Source organism: Tachypleus tridentatus, chromosome 5 (genome assembly GCF_004210375.1).
Source record: "Tachypleus tridentatus isolate NWPU-2018 chromosome 5, ASM421037v1, whole genome shotgun sequence".
In the NCBI taxonomy this organism is placed as follows: Eukaryota; Metazoa; Arthropoda; class Merostomata; order Xiphosura; family Limulidae; genus Tachypleus; species Tachypleus tridentatus.
The window spans coordinates 21908204-21926188 of NC_134829.1; the positions used below are offsets into that span (position 1 = coordinate 21908204).

The 17985-nt window shown below is 34.5% G+C and overlaps 1 long non-coding RNA gene across 1 annotated transcript in view; it reads left to right on the forward strand.

Annotated features, from left to right (window-relative positions):
- The window catches only part of LOC143250686 (uncharacterized), a 77056-nt gene extending 59287 nt beyond the window's left edge, over positions 1–17769 (forward strand). The window contains exon 3 of the long non-coding RNA XR_013028307.1: positions 15584–17769. This is a non-coding gene — a long non-coding RNA (uncharacterized LOC143250686). The remainder of the gene's footprint in view (positions 1–15583) is intronic.
- The last annotated feature ends 216 nt before the right edge of the window (positions 17770–17985 follow it).

Sequence of the window (17985 nt, forward strand, 5' to 3'; positions counted from 1 at the left end):
TTTTTATCGCAGTTAAAAATAAAATAATCTGAATGTAATAAGCATTAGTTCATCTAAAATGTGATAGTTTCACAACAGATTAATTCTTTACTATAGTTCAAAAAAAGGAAGATAACCAGCACGTGATAAAAGCTACTTCGCTCAAAATATATTAATATTTTTATATGTAAGTTCATTATTACGTTTATGAACAGAATAATCCGAATGTTTCTTCTATCTCACTACTAAGGAAGAAAGGACAACTTTCTAAATATTCTCAGGTTATCAGCTTTCTCAATTCTGGTACGTTTTTTTAATGCTCTCTTCCTGTTTTCAGAGAACCATGAATTTTTCTATTATTAAATGTTTACAAGAAGTAGTTTTTTGTTTCAAATCTAGTTATGAGTAACCATAGTTCTTAAAATATGTTTTTTCTTTTTATACTTGTATATTTATTTGTAATATTATCCTTTCCCTAGAATCTAGTAAACATCTTAACCTAATGAAGTCTCACTACAGTACTTCTTAAGTTTTAATTCACAAATAGTATGAAACCGGCAGTAATTCTAGATTCATTTTTTCATGTCATATGACGCTGAATGTAAATATATAATAGTTGGGTGAATGTAAGTACACTAATGAGTTACATATCACTAATAAACATCAAATACAACTGTTTAAAAGTACCTGTATGCATATATTGGCTGTAAGTTAGTCCATTTTGTATATATACCGTATTACTTCGAATTTAAGACGCACTCAACTTTTAAAAAGGGATTTTCAGGAAAAAATAGAATAATAATTATATATGAGTAAATATGTCTTAAAAGAGTTTATTAACGATTCAACAACGTTAATAATGTATTTAAAATGAAATATAATAAATATATATATATATAATATACAGGAAATTAAAATTTTTCTTTACAATAACGTTTCTTCTTACTTTTTTATTTAATCGAAATGATCCTCCAATGTTTCCTCTGACTTACTGTTATATTGTGAAGTTGAAGCATGATACACTCACTATTTTATTAAAGAATTTTATGTTGCGTTCCATTTTCCGCATTGGATAAACAGCATTTTAAAACGATTTTCCAGTAATATTGCCCGACACTTCCTTATAAGCTTTTGAAATTCATCCTCTATTGTTGATGTTGATGTCCTTTTTATTTTGCCACTAGGTGTCAGCATGATTGTATTTATTCAGCCAAGCATCTTTGAATGACTTCTTAATGGACACATGAAGAGGTTGTATGTTTGTTTTTGTTTGTTTGTTTTTGAATTTCGCACAAAGCTACTCGAGGGCTATCAGTGCTAGCCGTTCCTAATTTAGCAGTGTAAGACTAGAGGGAAGGCAGCTAGTCATCACCACCCACCGCCAACTCTTAGGCTACTCTTTTACCAAGGAATAGTGGGATTGACCGTCATATTATAACGCCCCCACGGCTGAAAGGGCGAGCATGTTTGGTGCGACGTGGATGCGAACCCGCGACCCTCAGATTACGAGTCGCACGTCTTAACACGCTTGGCCATGCCGGGCCGAAGAGGTTGTAACTGACTTGTCATTCCACCTGGAATTATCACCAGATCACTGTTTTAGTTCCTTAACCTACTCGTGATTTCATCAGAGAGATGGCCATGAAATGCATCCATTAAAAGCATGCTCTGTTGCTTTAATAATGCACCAGGCTGATGTTCTCGTACACATTCCAAACACTCTTCCATTAACTCTGATGTCATTAATGTATTTTTCTCGTGCACGAACTATTACATCTTTGCAAACATTTTCTCTTGGCAATGTTTCTCTGTTTAATATTACATACGGTGGTAATTTATTTCCATCTGCAGTTAAACATAGCATGACACTAACTCTTAGCTTTTCATAACCAGTGATTTTGATTACGACCTGTTATTCTCCTTTGGCATTTACAGTGTAGTTGGGAGGCATATCGAAAAACTGCCGTTTCATCTGCGTTACTGACTTGGTTTAGGAAATATTGATTCCTTTAACGTAGACCAATAACGCAACGTTAATATTCAATAAGTTTGTTTCAAAGTCAGACGGCAATTTTTGACTAATTGTTGTCCTTCGCCGTAATGATAAACCTTCTCTTTTCATAAATTTCTCACACCTGCCACGACTAGCATTGAAAGTTTGTTTGTTTGTTTTTTGGAATTTCGCACACAGCTACTCGAGGGCTATCTGTGCTAGCCGTCCCTAATTTAGCAGTGTAAGACTAGAGGGAAGGCAGCTAGTCATCACCACCCACCGCCAACTCTTGGGCTACTCTTTTACCAACGAATAGTGGGATTGACCGTCACATTATAACGCCCCCACGAACCCACGACCCTCGGATTGCGAAGCGCACGTCTTAACGCGCTAGGCCATGCCAGGCCTAGCATTGAAAGAAATACCACTATTTCCTGTACAATCTTTTGCTTTTAACATTAAGACTTCTTTATTTCGTAACTCTCTGAAATACATTAAAATGGCAGCATTAATTTCAGGATAACTTCCTTTTCTTGGGCCGCAAAATGACCTTTTACTTTTCTTGCTAGAAAACAATTTGGTTTTCATGTCACGCCAAAGATGTACATTCGCCTCACTCACTGTATACGTTATACCGGCTGCACGATTTGCAATCTTTTCAGCGAACAAAATAACTTTTCTTTTAAATTCGGCATCTTAAGTAAAACTATTTACCATGGGTAAAATACCAATGACAAAAAAACCGAATTAAACAGCGTCTGAAGAAAAGGAAAGTCGCCCAAAGACTGACGACGGTGATATCCAACTACACCGCTAGAGGGACTGACATCGGCAAATTTCACGTTTTGTACGTATTTTTCTAGTCTTTCTGGATTAAGTTATTTTTAAAATATAGTCCAATCTGTTTGGTAATACAGGAATTTTTTGAGTTATTTGAAGAAAATGATTTTTCGAAATTTTCGAAGAGTGAAAAAAATAATACCTCGAATTTAAGGCGTACCCTAATTTTCAGGTTGGAAAAATGTGAAAAATGTCTCCTAAATAAGGTACACACACACACAAACATATACATTTTCAATTTAACCATCGTAGAAATTAGAAGCAGCTGCGTTTAATTTATCCATGAAAAGGTTTTTGTTGTTCTTTTCGACCGTCTGATTACAACAAATGTTAGAAAAGTCTTGCTTTCAGGTAAAGTGTTGCCATGGCAACTAAGAAGGAAATACTACGTCCTCAAAGCGATACAAGAGAACTGTTACAGTAGAAATTATATAGACATCCTCTATCTTATGAATACTGGTGAGTTTGTATTTAATATTTATTAGATAACTTCCAGGAATGTAGTATTGTCAAAAGTATAAAATGTTATAAACGGTAAAAATACACGAGATCAAAAAGTAGAGATGCAAGTAAGGGTAAAAATACACCACGCCAATTGGTAAAGATGTTACCAATGGTACAAATTTATATAAAATATAAGTACGTCCTTATCTGTATGTTTATAGATTTGTATCAGAATTGTTTGTTTTTGGATTTCGCGCAAAGCTACACGAGTGCTATTTGCGCTACCTGTCCCTAATTTAGCAGTGTAAGACTAGAGGGGAGGCAGCTAGTCATCACTACATATCGCCAACTTTTGGGGTACTCTTTTACCCACGAATAGTGGGATTGACCGTCACATTAGTAACGCCCTCACGGCTGAAAAGGCGAGCATGTTTGGTACGACCGAGATTCAAACCCGCGACCGTCAGGTTACGAGGCGTACGCCTTAACGCGCTTGGCCATGACGGGCCTCCAGGTTTTTATATAATCAGCGATTATAAAGATTTTATTTCCCATACTAATTCTGTTTGGAATTACAGTTAAATTTTGAGTTATTAATATTTCGAAATAAAACACGAAAAAGAGGTAAATGTTATAATATTTATCAATATATTTATTTTCGGTGCTTTTCAAGATATAAAACAATTTACGCTTTCTCCAGAAACCGGTTAAATAAAGTGAAAAATCTCTACAGTTTAATGGGTAAAATTCATTGTGATAAGCCAGTACGAGTCTGCTAATTTATTTAAGACATTTGTTCATCTGATTACATGAGTTTTGATTTTATACCTTTTTACATTACACAGTAATTAGTTTATGACCATCCTTTGTTTACTTTCCTAGAGTTAAAAACATGTAAATGCAGAAATTGACTGAATATTTGAACGTTTGAATTCTGAAATCCGTCACTAAATGAAAATGTACAAATACCTTTATTTGCTGTCACGTGTACTTGTTCTTACATTCTGTAAATCGTTTTACACATTACAAATGCGCTTGGTTATCTTCATTTCTGCACTCACTTGTTAAAATGTCACGTGAGAAACTAATGTCAAATAACATGTTTTTACAAGGCACGCAGAACAACTGTGCTCAAGAGCTCTCAAGACCGACTGAGTGAAAACAAACTTGATTTTGTTTCTGAAAACAACGACAACTTGCAAATAAGTACTGGCACCAGTCAAGGAGAAGCATCACAGAAAAAATTTTGAAATGCCATTGGGACTCATTTCTAGAGGAGCATTTGCACTGCCATCGGCAAGTTGTCACATCTGATTCTTCCACCGCGTGCGATGTTCGAAACCACTGGTGTGGTGTTGAAGTGAAAGGCTAAGCTCTACTGTACATACAAGTTAAGATTTACCATTGAGGATCATAAGAAAAAAACAAAAGCGTCATCTACGGATGGTGAATATCATTAGAGCTCTGTAATTGCTATTGAAGTGTTTGTCTGAAAAATTTTGCTTTATATATATGTTTCTAACTGTTGCTGTTTCAGCGCGTAAGGATACAAAATGGACTATCTGCCTTCTATCCACAAAGAGAAACGGAACCATGAATTTAATCAAGCTAATTTTGGTTTTAAATAGAGAAGAAATCAAGTTGAAAGGAATTAAAAATATTTTACACCTTACTAAATCTGTTCTTAGGTTTCCAGAATGTTAGCGTATTCCAAAAACATTTGAACCGCTGGTATGTCACACAGTTTGCAAACGAACCATAAGGTGTTGTAGATTGTCATGCTCAGATAATACAGTGTCTTAATTTGCTATTAAATCCATATCGAATGTTGTTTTACTTCGATTATTCATATATCATAATTCATGAATATTCATATACTACAATCCACTTAGATGCCCGTCTTCCATAAAACAATCTAACTGTTAATTCATATCTAAACACTAACAATCTAGTACTGCTTAAAATGAATGTTTATGTTAATTCATGTGGTTTTAAGATTTAAAGTCCAATAGATTTATTTTTAAACATTTATTGTAATATCTGTATTTGTTTCAGTTTGATGCATTTGAACAATGTTGTTGGTTGTGTATTACGCAAGCCTGGCTTGTTTTATAAATTTGTAGAATATTCTCTAGCGTAGGAATCAACAATATATGCTTTACAAAAATACAGTTGTCAAGAGACAGGAATAGAATATTGTTGGTCGCTACAATTAATATACTACAAGCCTCGAAAGATGTATTGTAATAAATGCTTAGTAATAGAGCTATGAAACTTGATTCACGTAGCTTTAAGTCACAGATTGGTATTGTGTATGATGTTTCAGACGTAAGTGTAGTTTCGATAAAACGCTGAAAAGACAACTGAAAAGAATATTCCCTATTAAAGTTAATAAATCATATATTTTTTAAGTGTTTCTTTTAGCGCAAAGTTATCAGCATTAAGCTTATCACAGGGAATCGAACTCAGAACTTTAGTGTTGTAAATCCATAAACTTACCGCTGATGCACTGGAAGACATTCTTAATTAGAAATATACAGTTCAAACGCAGTATAGAAAAAAACAAACGTTATTCCCCATTAGATTTGGTTTAAATTTCGCCCAAAGCTACACGAGGGTTATCTGCGCTAGCCGTCCCTAATTTAACAGGCAGTCATCACTCTCCAACCCCAACTCTTTTAACAACGAGTAGTAGGATTGACTGTAACATTATAACGCTCCCACGACTTAAAAGGTGAGCATGTCTGGTGTAATGGGGATTCGAACCTGTGACCCTCAGATTGCGAGTCAAGGGCCTCAACCACCTGGCCATAATAAGCCCACTGTCTCTAGATCATATATACTGTTCTGTTAAATGTACAGTTTCAAGGAAATAGTTATAAAAAGGAAACGATAAAAAATATTCCTTTCTTAAATACCTTTTAAACATACTTTTAATGCGGTGTTAAACAGTTAAATTGAACAATAACAAACAAAATTGGTTTAAGAAAGCTGAGAAATGCAACAACTTCATTCTGATATTTTTTTTTCTTTTACATTTACCCCACCCTAAGGTCAGCGGTAAGTTTACGGAATTACAATGCTAAAGTCCGAGTCATGGTAAACAGAGCACTCATGACCTGTCGGAAAGTTTTGCACTGAATCACAAACAATAAGAACAATAATTCTTTATCGGTTTCGCAACTGAATATTTATAACGGCTGACAGTCTCCAGCTCTCATATAATCAAGTGTATAAAAGAAAACTCACCAAATACATATATATATATATATGTATGTGTTATGATAAGATGATTTGAAAATTTTTCCCTATACTTAACATTTATAGTATAATTTTTTACCCCGAAAATAACCAAGATAAACATAACTGTTAATTTCCTTACCCAAAGCAATTTAAAAAAAAAAGAAAAGAGTATTATATAATTTCGTTTGGTTCCGTGTGTATACGACAATTGGTGTACTCTAATTTATATGCAAAAACGGCTCGTTTGGGTTGAGAAAATATTTTACAAAAAAGAGCGAACAACGTTTCGTCCTTCTTCGGTCATCGTCAGGTTCACAAAGAAAGAGGTAACTGACCGGAAGCTGACCACATGTTTAGAAGGGGTTGTGTAACTGAGTGTCGGAATGTAGAGGGCGGTGTTAGATTTTGAATATATAATTTTATTTATTTTATTATATTAATATAGGTATTCCTTTATATTGGTTTATTTTGGGTTTAAGTTGTTGTAAAAGTGAGGGTTCTTTAATTTTGTGTTTGTTTATGTTTGTTTCTTTATTTAGTATTTGAGTGTTTTCTATGGTTATGTTGTGTTTATTTGACTTGCAGTGTTCGAAAACGTGTGAAGGTGACTTTTTTATGTTCTTTGAATCTGGTTTCCATTTTTCTACTTGTTTCTCCAATATAGAAGTCGTGGCAGTTATCACATTGTATTTTATAAATAATGTTGGTGTGGTGTTTGTCAGTGTAGTTTTTACATAGTATAGACCTCAGTTTTGTGCCTAGTTTTAAAACAACTTAAACCCAAAATAAACCAATATAAAGGAACGCCTTTATACCTATATTAATATAATAAAATAAATAAAATTATATATTCAAAATCTAACACCGCCCTCTACATTCCGACACTCAGTTACACAACCCCTTCTAAACATGTGGTCAGCTTCCGGTCAGTTACCTCTTTCTTTGTGAACCTGACGATGACCGAAGAAGGACAAAACGTTGTTCGCTCTTTTTTGTAAAATATTTTCTCAACCCAAACGAGCCGTTTTTGCATATAAATTTCTCAACAAGTGGGTTTCTCGACATCACTGGTGTACTCTAATGATTCTGCCCTTTCATCGATCAATAATTTGTTTTTTGCTTCCAAGACTGCAAAATCCTAGCTGATTTCAGACTATCGCAAGACTGCGCTTTATTAGAAAGTCAATCGTCTCTTATCCTTCTCAGCTCTGTTTTGTTTGTTTTGCTATTTTATATTCGCTACGTCACGTTACGTTCGTTCAGTGAGCAATATTGATGTGTATAATATAATGAATCTTGTTTTGTTCAATACAAGTTTATATGATATGTGAAAACAAAACAAAACGACTTTTCTGTACAATTGCCAAAATACTGTTTTATTCTAGCAATATATATACAAAAATAAAATAAGCAACAGTGATCTTCTTAGCTCTCTCCCCGCCATGAAAATGTATTTTTTTCACTGTTGGAGCAATCACTGGCTTGTGATTTTAAAGTTTTATGAAGGTATTCATCTTTATATTTCTAAACATTTACAAGTCTGTTTTTTTTTTTTGTTAGAATCTGCGCAAGGATTCACGAAGTCTATCTGTGTTAAACGTCTTTAACTGCGAAGTGATAAGTTAGAAGAATAGAGGTTACTAAACACCAGTGACAGATTACTTTTCGGAGTACTCTTGTCAGACAGAATACTGGAATTTGACTGTCACTCTTTTTTTTTGACAGTGACGAGACTTGGAACAAGAGTGATAACAATTGGTTCATCTCTTGACATGACCTCTGTTACGTCTTTCCTGACTGCGTTGTAATAATAACTCTCTTTTTGGACATTCACTTGATTCATGGTATTTTAATATGTTATGTAAACTGTGAAACTCTTAAAGAATATGTCTTTACTGGGGTATATTCAGGAATATGTTCTTGCGGGTAATAAGCTTGCAATAAAGTTCGTCTAATGTTAATATTACATACTGGTCATTTTAAAGAATTTATATTGCTTAATCAAACATATGTATCATTTCTTACTTGGAACATGGCTCATACCAAACTAAAGGAATAGTGCGATCTGGGTGTTAGTTAGTGCCGTAAGTAATTTTGATCAGTATACACTAGCTCATAACTCTGATCTCATATTTGGAAGTGTGGCATGAACATAATCCTGTGTCTTTAGCAAAATTATGTTATTCCATCGTTTTAAAAGTCAAAAGGTCGAAAGCATAGGTGGCGATCTATCACATTAAAAATGTCTTCAGGACACGGCATGGCCAGGTGGACTAAGGGGTTCGACTCGTAATCCGAGGGTCGCGGGTTCGAATCTTTATCGTACCAAAACATGCTAGCCCTTTCAAATGTGGGGGCGTTTTAATGTGACGGTAATTCCACTATTCGTCGGTAAAAGAGTAGCCCAAGAGTTGGCGGTGGGTGGTGATGACTAGCTGCCTTCCCTCTAGTCTTACACTGCTAAATTAGGGACGGCTAGCGCAGATAGCCCTCGAGTAGCATTACGCGAAATTCACAAAACAAAAACAAACAACCCTCTGGTAAGCAGGTCAAAGTTAAGGGCAGCCATGCATGAACTTGGATGAACTTGGAGTACCGCACCAAGTCGTTTAGCCGTTCAAGTAGAAAATTCTTATTATATTTCCATCTTTTATTTGGAACCTCTCGTTGTTGAGGACTTAGTGCATATATTTACCTGTTTATATCAGTTCACCCTGAAATAACACGTTACTTATGTGATGCGATTCTGTTTCGCTACTGTTTGAATTTCTCAGCAAAGCATGCTAGCAAAATTTGCATGTATCTGAACATGAGCCAAATGAATCTTCATACCAGAATTGGTAACGGTCCATCCAAAGGAGCCCTGGCATGGCCAGGTGGTTAAGGCGCTCGACTCATAACCTGAGTGCTGCAGGTTTGAATTCTAGTCAACTCAAACATTCCCGCCCTCTCAGCCGTAGGAGCGTTATAATGTGTCGTTCAATTCCACTATTCGTTGGTAAAAGAGTAGCCCAAGAGTTGACGGCGGTGGGTGGTGATGACTACCTGCCTTTCCTCTAGACTTACACTGCTAAATTAGGAACTGCTAGTGCAGGTATCTCTAGTGTAGATTTGGGCGAAATTCAAAAACAAACCTTCAAAATGGGGTGAAGGTAGTGATAAAAAACGTAAAAGTGAAAATAAAACCACAAAACGTAAAATTTCTGTTTCTTCCCACGGGCTTAATGACTTGGTGTTTGGTTTCCTTGATTCTGTACATAACTTAAAATTTATACAAATATTATTAACCCCTTAATTTTATATTATTGGTTATTCACAACGAATTAATATGTATAATTTAAAATTATCATGTTGTATTCGAACCTAAACCTTTAAATGAAGTATTTATGTATGTGAAAGTATTTGTACATTTGTCTATTTTGAATTTTGCGCCAAACTATAGCACGGCTACCACTGTTAGCCGTGCTTAACTTGAGAGCGCAAGGCTAAATAAAATGCAGCTAATGGAATTGTCCGTCATATTTGGTCTGGCGGGAATTCGAACCTCCGACTTTCAGAGTAGGAGTCGAGTGCTTTAACTACCTGGCCATGAGGGGCTTACAGAATTTATCATTCTATAATTATATAGCATTTTGTATATTTTATGTGTATAGAATGACATAAAGATGGTGAGGTGGCGAGGGTGCTCAACTCGCAATCTGCGAGACTGCAGTTCGAAACCCCCTTACAAAACATGCTCGTCTTACATGGTTACTAACTGTTATAGCGGCCCGGCATGGCCAGGTGTGTTAAGGCGTTCGACTCGTAATTTGAGGGTAACGGGTTCGAATCCCAGTCACACCACACATGCTCGCCCTTTCAGCCGTGAGGGCGTTATAAGTGACGGCCGATCCCACTATTCGTTGGTAAAAGAGTAGCCCAAGATTTGGCGGTGGGTGGTGATGACTAACTGCCATCTAGTTTTACACTGCTAAATTAGGAACGGCTAGCGCAGATAATTCTCGAGTAAGTACGCGCGAAATTCAAAAGAAAACAAACTAAACTTCCTCCTAGGATTTTCTGTGTTTTACCACTTACAATAATATATATATAAGAAAGTATTATTATCCATTGGTATACAATGAACGAATTTTGTCGACAAATTATGGTTAAAATCAGTTATATTTGTTAAAAAAGTACAAAATGTCTAATGTCATTTTCATATGGCAAATGTGGTTGATTATAAATATATAGTAGCGCATTGTCGGTAAACGGTATTCACACATTAGCAACCGTTATGCTAAGAAATTGATTATACAAATAATTTTGTAAGGCTACTATTTGTTGTATTTCATTCACCTTGATGAATTCGACTATCGAGTGAAAACCGTCGTTGATAACTAATATAGAGCACATGGAATTAATAAAAACTAAGACTTTTTTATAGGAACCCCTCCAATGACTTAGCATAAATCTCGAGTTTCGAAACCCGATATGAACTTATCAAAGACGGTCTATAATGTAGCTTTGCGCTTAGCAAGAAACAAATACGATTTTTTTTCAGAAAACCCTGAGAAAGTTAATGAAGAATGAAGTGTTTACTAACACATTAATTCTAATACTATTGTCATGTGGAAAATATTCATTCCATTAGTATTCAATATCTTGTCTTAGAGCTTCTTCAGAAATATATTTCCTTCAGTTGCATCACTGTAAATATTACATTTTCTAGTTTTGTTATATCTATTGAAACCTTCACCAATGTGGATTTAAAGAACTTACTATAACAAAAATATTTGTAATTTTGTTCGCAGCAGTATATCAGAACTGGATAAAACGTACAGTCGGAAGATTTATGTTTCGTTTGTTCTGAGAAGAGTGTACAATAATAAAAATAACTAACACGTTTTGTCCACAAAGTATGTTAAAATCAGTTATAATTATTATAAAAATACAAAATGCAACACAACATTTCTGTTTGATTTGCTGTTGCAAGAGAGAAGATGAAAGAAGACATAATCCTTATTTGAAATACTAAATTTAGATTTACAAAAACAATTATCCGATATTTTTGCACATAAATGTAACAGTTTGTTATCCACAAGCGTATCTTCTTTGCTGTTAAAAATGAATTTTATTTTCTGTGTAAATTTAGATATGTTTACCTGAATATTTTATTTTATTTCTTTGGTGTAGTATTTTCAATTGTTTATTTGATGGAAATATAATAATGTTAAATACGAGTTACGAAATGTTATTGGTTGGATTATTATGGTATAAGTGCAAGAATGTTTTCATTGCACAGTTTATCGATTGGTATAAACAAATAGTCGTTTTGTATCATCTGGGATACTGTAACTGTCATTCAACACATTGAATGTAACTGGTATAAAATAATATTGTTAACACGGTATCATGTGCCTCAGAAATGAATTGTTTCCTTTGATTGTCTTATTTATTAAGTGCAAAGCTACACAATGGTCTATCTCTGCTGGGACCCGATATGGCCAAGCGTGTTAAGGCGTTCGACTCGTAATCCGAGGGTCGCGGGTTCGAATCTCGGACGCACCAAACATGCTCGCCCTCCAAGCCGTGAGGGGCGTTATAAAGCGACGGTCAATCCCACTATTCGTTGGTAAAAGAGTAGCCCAAGAGTTGGCGGTGGGTGGTGATGACTAGCTGCCTTCCCTCTAGTCTTACACTGCTAAATTATGGGCGGCTAGCGCAGATAGCCCTCGAGTAGCTTTGCGCGAAATTAAAAACAAACAAACAAACTATCTGTGCTGTATCCACCGCTGAGCTACTAAGGGACGTGATTTCCTGATACGGGCATACAACAGAAATCTTGCTAATAAACAGATGTAATTTGGTTCGTTTGTTTCGGACTTTTCTCTCAGAGAGGGTTTGTAGAAGAAACAGAGTTACGACTAGTAACTCACAGCCCAAGCAATGTGTGGTTTTCACATTAGTCCTTGGTTTTGCTCTTTTTTTTCTTTATTTAAACAACGAGTACCGCTTTAGTTTTATATTGTCTTACATTGTTTTCCCATAAGGTATTTTACAATGAAGATCAACTGTATCTGTATTTCTTATGAAAAACCAATAGAACATGTCGTACATACTCCGGATTGTAATAGGGAAGGAAAAAAAACAACAACGTCATTTTATATTATTTCAGTTTTTACAAGATAATCATTCAATACACATGTGTTTTTCTTGAAGACGTTCTCTCTGTGTAGTGTTCACCAGAAGGATCGAACCCCCGAAATGTACTGTTATATCTTCTACACTTTTCTCTGAGCTGTACTTATTACAAAACATTGTTTTATACATAAAAACTGTTGAACTACATTTCTTAATTTCATTCAAAATTTCCGGCATACAGTAGATAGACTAGTTAGCTTGGGTCATTTTGACTTTATGTTTTCATCCTGAAAATTCTGTATGCACACTGATATTACATTTACATTTTCAATTTACGTTTTTCATATATTTTTATCTCTTAAAAAATATCCTATTCTTTCAGAATTTTGCTTTTTATATGCTGGGAACGAATAGAAAGTTTTAGTTTATAATTATCTTGAATTAACGCAGATCGCCGCCAATAATAACCTCTAAAATATTTGCCAACCCATTTATGTGTTAACAAAATGAAGTGATTGGAGTTGTTTTGTTGTGGTATCACGAACCAATATAGTAGTTCACAATAGGGGTTACCCATTTGTTCTTCGATGTGTTTTTTTTATTTAATATTGTTCTGACAGCCTTTAATAAAAACTACTGGGAGTATTGTAATAAAACCTTGGCAGTGTTAATAAATGTATCATCATTGAACATTGTGTAGAGTCGTTTTAAGTTTATTTGATTATCCAACAGATAATAGGCGGTTGCATAACCGTTGACACCCAGTCGTTTTAATGTTGTCTGTAGTTAATATGGAGCCTCGTAATTTACTATGTTCATACAAATACTACTGCATACGGGCCGTGGGTGTGATTTATTGTTCATATAGCAAGCACGAAACGTGTACTGTAGCGATTATTAATTTATTCTCGAAAATATACTGACGCTGCGTATCATTTCTTTATGTATAGGGTTTTTAGCTTTCGGACATGACACTACTGACAGGATCAGTCTTTCTTTTGTTTGTTTTTTACCACGGCATGACCGATTTAGGCCATGCTTAAAGCATCTAAAACGTTATACAGACATCTAGGCTGTTTTTACAAAAGAAATATTAAAGCTGTGGTTAAAAAACAACAACTCAGTTTCGATCATCGATCAGTTATCACCGTAGCGGCTAATGGTAATTGTCGAATTATATCCAACACTGTGTGATTGCAAATTTTGTAAGCACTGTAGATAAAGTAGCCACCCCTGAAACAGGTCATATGGAGTGGCAAGAATCGCGTAAGAATGAGAATTTTAGGAGGGGCAGAAAATTGTATTTGAGAAAACATTTAGTTTCTGATAAAGAGTGCAGTAGCAACGGCCCACCAGAGTTTAAGGTCGTCACGGTGGAAGAGGACCATATAAGTGCCACGGCCCAAACTCCATGAAAAACGGAAAGAGAATAAAAGGTAGATTAATCAGTTCACACGGTACTGTGCCTTGCAGTGAAGACACTCTGCAGTACACACTGTGTTTTATTAATAGTAGTGACAGTTTTTCTTGATGACGAGAAACCCACTTGAAATAAAAATGTATCTCAGAACAGCTGGTATTGGTATTAACACTTTATTGATAAGTAGAGAACAACGTTTCGACCTTCCTAGGTCATCTTCAGGTTAACCTGAAGTGTGGTTATCTAAACCATCATATATTTTCATTGAATGTGCTCCAATTCACCCTTACTTCGAATTTCAAGACAACGCCTTAGGAACTACATGAGATGTAACATCTCCAGTTTTAGTTGAATGCTTCTTTCCTTTTTCTTCCCACCGAAAGTAGGGAACTGTATTTGATATACAAATATACTAAAGTTTTATGATTTTTTTCAAAGTAGGTACAATTTGGTTTAAATTTGGTCTAAATATTAACCACATTTCCAAAGTTATTCAATAAAAAAACCCGCTGAAATCTAACCGAAATTTTTGCGCATGCTTCTGAACAAAAAAACGAAAACGTGAGCTATTGGTCTCCAGTTTCTAATACAGCTTCAACTGAAAGTAAAAGTGGATCGTTTTTAGCGTGTTGTCATTCGGACTAAAGACGATTGTTTTAAAGAAGCAAAATTATAGGATGAACAAATATGTGGATATGTAAATATCTATTATACTAAGACTAGATTTACATTTCCATGCTCGAGTTGTCAAAAGAATCATACAGCTGGACAGTTATTATTAATTATTCATTGTCCACTTTTAAGCATAAATTTGCTAGATGTTATGGATTTCTCCTTGTTAAAAAAGTATTTAGTATAACGTGATATTAGATAAAGCAATTAACGTAAATAATAATGCTTGATAAGGCAAGTGATAATAAGAAAATGTTAATCTAGATTTTATTGTGTTACTATAAAGGTTTGCTTGTTGTTGTTTTTTTACTTTCGCACAAAGCTATGCGAGAACTATCTGTCTGAGCTAGGCATTCCTAATTTAGCAGTATAAGGCTAGAATGAAGGCAGCTTGTGATCACCACCCACTGCCAACTCTTCGGCTACTCTTTTACCAACGAATAGTGAGATTGACTATCACATATTAAAGCCTCAACGGTTGAAAGGACAAAACCGTGGTACTTGGATTCAAACCCTCGATCCCCCAGATTACGAGTCGAACACCCTACTGAAAAGGAAGTTATCAACACTGTTTTAGGGAGGGAAAAACACCACCATATATTTTAAAGAATCTTGTTGGTTCTTTGAAGTACAGGTCTGTTTCGAGTAATAGAAACAGTCCCTACTGAGTGTCGCATTATTACTTGCTGAGGTTGTTGGTGTGTATTGACAACAAGCCACGATATCTAATAAAAAAAACACCTGAGGTGTGAAAAAACAACGACGCAATAAGAAAATGATTGATCATGCAACTTAACAGGATGAAATCACAATTGCCAAACTGCTAGCTACACGTATAGCATTGAGAATAATTTTGTTTTATCCACTAGGATGCACCAATTTGAAACCCAAACCAAAATCACGTGATCTGGCTGATGACGAATGAAAGACTTTTTAACGTAATATTTAGGATAGTCGAAAGAGAGAATTTTAGCTTGAAAAATAATGTCAAAACTTTGTCCCAAACCTAGAGTTTGTCTGTTTACAAATTTGGAGTTGCCTTTTAACTTTAAGCTTCCTGTCTTGTTTCTGTATATTTTTTAAAGATCACTACTCCATTTTTTCAAGTTTACAGTGTTTATTAATGATAAAAATAAAAACAGATCAAATAGATTATTTTGTTGTGTTATTTCCGTAGAAAATAGATCATTCATCTTTGGCTCAAACTTGTTTCACAACGAGCTGTCCTTTAACAGGATGTGGTCTGCATTTTGTATCTTAACCAAACTGAGAGAATTTTTCGAAACATTCAAATCGCGTTCCTTTGCTCAAAAAGTTAAAAAGCGTTATGTATAAATGGGTCACAAGAAGGTTTACATGTGAATAAGAACAAAGCTACACAACGGGGAATTTAAGTTCTGCCCACAACGGGTATCGAAACCAGGTTTCTAGCTGCGTAAGTTAGTAGATATACCATTGTTCTACTAGGGGCAGGGCCACAAAATGCAAAAGAGCTGTTTATTAGTTAAGCTGCACACTGCTCTGCCCATCATGAATATCGAAACCGGGATTCTGGCGTTGGGAGTTCATAGACATACTGCTGTGCCACTGAGGGCATGAGATAGCTTACACATAGTTCACGTTAGCCTGTATTTTCTAATGAGATTTTTTTTACGTTGCTTATCGTTAGTAAAGATTTTACGTATTCTTTTCATAATATAAAACCTGACATCACATTTCGTAAATGTTATAAAGTTTAAACTAAAATGATTATTTTATCAAATAGTAAATTATGTTCATTGTTTGTGTTGTATTTCTTTGCATTTAGACACAATTTGTACGTTGGGTTTATTAATATATGATTCAATTTAAAAATAATTTTAATGTGAAATTGATTGAAAAATTACTTGAGCACTAACCCTTCCCGACCCGTCAAAAAATAAAGGTTTGGGGTTTTGTGAAAGTTCTTTGAGATCCTCCAGATTTTCCTTCAGCAAGCTCTGTTAACCAAACTCACCCTTTTATCATAAATGGAAAACAAACCAATATTTAGAAAAAAAATGTTTTCCAAGTACACTTAAAATTATCAAGAACAGTGCAAGCTTAAAATAAAATGACTCATAATATGAGCGTTACCCATAAAAATTGATAATCGGTATTTGTTTATGTTATATTTCAATCAACGGAAAATGAGCAAAATCATGGCAAAGTTCATGATTTTTATGTAAATTTGTGTAAAATACACCAAATTATTATTATTATTTTTTTAGTTATCAGTCTATTTGCCACATTCTATCCATATTACAAATTCATCGGTATTTCACATATACAATAAAGTATTTTTCTAATTAAATCATATAACCTACAAATTATAATCTAAACCCTGATACAAGATGAAGTACGTATATCCAATAGGTCTAAAGTTTACCACAAAAATTATATCACAAAGTTTAAATTTAAAAATTAATTTCAAATACAACGTTTACTAAGACTAACGGCAATACGTTTAGGAGAAAGATGTTTTAAACTAAAAAACTAATAAAGAAGCTGAAAACTTCACGTAAACAAAATAAGAACATACGAATTATAGCCACTGACCTCTAACTTAAATGTTTCGAAAAGTTACCAAGAACTAGTTAGTTTGAGGTAGACATTGCGAATCAGTCATTGTAAACAAACGATATATTTATGTTGAGACAACAACATCATGTTATAGATTTTTTGCTAAGCGATATAGATAAACTGAGTGTTACCGAAAGACTAGTGACTTTTATGTATATTAGATACCTGGTTCACAAGACAGTGAGTGAAAACAAGAATGTTTTAAAAAGTTATGATAACTGGTATCATCTAAAAGATATAATTGATAAAATTAATTTCTTTCAGTGACATTTCAAAAATGTCATCATTAGAGTTTATAAACAGAAATAAACATTAATAGACTTGACACAAGATAATACTACTAACCGATACTGATAGACTTAACAAACTCATAAAGTGTAACAAATGTCACGATGCAATCTGACTCATGTTACACAAACTGACACATGACTTCTAACAACTCGTCAAAAAAAAAAAAAAACTGTTTGTCTCAGATGCAAAGATGAAAATACGACGTTAGTGGTTTTTGGAACACAAATTGTGAAGAACGAATAACTGAAAGATAAGACTCGAAATGTCACGTTTTCTCTTTTCTTTACTCCGTGTAAAGTGGAAATATAAAGACAATCATCTGAAACAATAAGATTCACTTGTTTTATTCCTAGAATACAAGGTACTGAGATTGCGTAGT